Source organism: Colobus angolensis, unplaced genomic scaffold (assembly GCF_000951035.1).
Source record: "Colobus angolensis palliatus isolate OR3802 unplaced genomic scaffold, Cang.pa_1.0 Scaffold235, whole genome shotgun sequence".
In the NCBI taxonomy this organism is placed as follows: domain Eukaryota; kingdom Metazoa; phylum Chordata; class Mammalia; order Primates; family Cercopithecidae; genus Colobus; species Colobus angolensis.
In genome coordinates, this window is record NW_012115544.1 from 5,002,990 (window position 1) to 5,005,418 (window position 2,429).

The window sequence follows — 2,429 nt, forward strand, 5'->3', positions numbered from 1 at the left end:
GATAAGCTAGGACTACAGGAATGCACTACCATGCCCAGCTAATTTTTAAATTTTTTTGGTAGAGACAGGGTCTCACCATGTTGTCCAAGTTGGTCTCGAACTCCTAGCCTCAAGTGATCGTCTTACCTCGGCCTCCCAAAGTGCTGGGATTATAGGCATGAGCCACCGCAGTGGCTTCATTTATTAATTCTCTCTTCATCTGTATCAAATTTGCTCTTTAACCTTTCCATTGAGTCTTGTTATTCTAACAATTATATTTTATATTTCTAGAGCATCTCCCCATCTCCCACCTACCTTCCAACCTGTCTGTTCATTCCTGGTAATCTCTTGCTCATCTTTATGACAACATCCTTTACCTTTTAAAACATTTGGAACACAGAAATTCTATACTTTTCATATCTGTCAATTCCACTACCTATAGTCCTTGGAGTTGCACATCTATTGAAGGTTATTTCTGCAGACACTCATTAGCAGTTTGGCTTTCCGGTATATTTTTCTCTGTGTGCTACAGCTTGAATAGCTTCTATTGCTATGCTTCAAGGTCACCAATTTTTCTTCTACATTAAATTTGCTTTAAACTCCTACAGTGATTTAAATTTTTTTCAGATATTACATAAGTCTAAAAGTTACATTTGTTTTTCATATCTTCAACTTTTCTTACATTCATGTTTTCCTGTAAATTCTTAGTTATATTAGTAATAGCTGTTTTAATGGCTTTTTTTTCCCGCTAATTCCATGATCTCTGTCATTTCTGATCCTGTTTCTATTGAACTGATTTTTCTTCTGGTATGGATCACATTTTGTTGAATCTTCATGTGTCTAGTAATTTTTTATTGTATAGTGGTAAATGTTACATTGCTTAGTATCTTGATGTTGTGAGGTTGTTTCCTTCTTTTACACAGTGTTGAATCCTGTTTTGCGGGGCAGTTTTTTATTTTTTTTGAAACAGAAGTCATTACTGGTGACATGCCGGATGCCACAGATAGTAGCATTCTGCCTCATGTATGTCTTGAGCGGTGTGTGCACCTTCTCAGCTCTCCAGAAGGTTGGGTGGGTCAGTAGGTCCATGATGTAGGTCCCCATTGTGTCAGGCCCCTGCTGCCCATGAGCTCGTCACAGATCCAGCTATGGCTGGGGCTCAGCAGGCTACCTGAGTAGATGCAGGTGTCACAGATCATCACCACTCCTGCGTAGTGCTTCGAAATTGGTTGGTTCACGTGCACACAAAGGCAGGTAGCAAATGCAGCACGTTCCCCACCAGGCTCATCAGCTGCAGGCAGTAGCACAAGGCCATCACCATCCAAAAGGCATCCACTGATGTTGCTGTGTTCTTGCAAACCACGTTCTTCCCAATACCCTAATGGACTGTGTATTAGTCCATTCTCACACTGCTATAAAGAAATACCCGAGACTGGGTAATTTATTTATTTTTTCAAGATGGAGTCTTGCTCTGTCGCCCAGGCTGGAGTGCAGTGGCATGATCTCAGCTCACTGCAACCTCTGCCTCCCGAGTTCAAGCGATTCTCCTGCCTCAGCCTCCCAAGTAGCTGGGACTACAGGCATGCACGACCACGCCTGGCTAATTTTTGTATTTTTAGAAGAGATGGGGTTTCACTATTATTAGTCAGGCTGGTCTTGAACTCCTGACCTCGTGATCCACCTGCCTCGGCCTCCCAAAGTGCTGGGATTACAGGCATGAGCCACCGCACCTGGCCTGAGACTGGGTAATTTATAAAGGAAAGAAGTTTAATTGACTCACAGTTCCACGTGGCTGGGGAGGGCTCAGGAAACTTACAATCATGGCCAGAAGGTGAAGGGGAAGCAAGGACCTTCTTCACTTGGTGGCAGGAGAGACAAGGGCAAGCAGCGGAAATGCCAGAAGCTTATAAAACCATCAGCTCTCTTGAGAATTCACTCACTATCATGAGAGCAGCATGGGAGAAACAGCCCCTATGATCCAATCACCTCCTACTGGGTCCGAAACAGCCCCTATGATCCAATCACCTCCTACTGGGTCCCTCCTTCCACACATGTGGATTATGGGGATTATCATTCAAGGTGAGATGTGAGTGGGGACAGGAACCCAAACCATATCATACCAAGATGGATTCTATTCACACAGGCTCAGGAGGGGAACTCATCTGGCCAGCTTGCAGCAGAAACAATTGTAGACACAGACAATAAATCTAGAGCCTTGACATGTATCTGCTGGGTGAGTGGAGGGGAGATGCTGATGCACAACAGATCCACATCTCGGTGCAGCAAGATGTCATTGGTCCGGCTGACACAGAAGCAGCAAGCTGCTTTGCCTCCTCCTCAGTCTTTCCCCAAAGGGTCTCACCAGTGAACCCTTCTGCCATCAGCAGCGAGAGCAGAACCTGGGCGGAGCTGCCAGTCCCAAACAGGCCCACTCCTGGAGGCATCTTCAT

At 45.0% G+C, this 2,429-nt stretch overlaps 1 pseudogene; it reads right to left on the bottom strand.

Moving 5' to 3' along the window:
* Window positions 1-506: 506 nt before the first annotated feature.
* LOC105513710 lies at window positions 507-2,429 on the bottom strand (annotated as a pseudogene).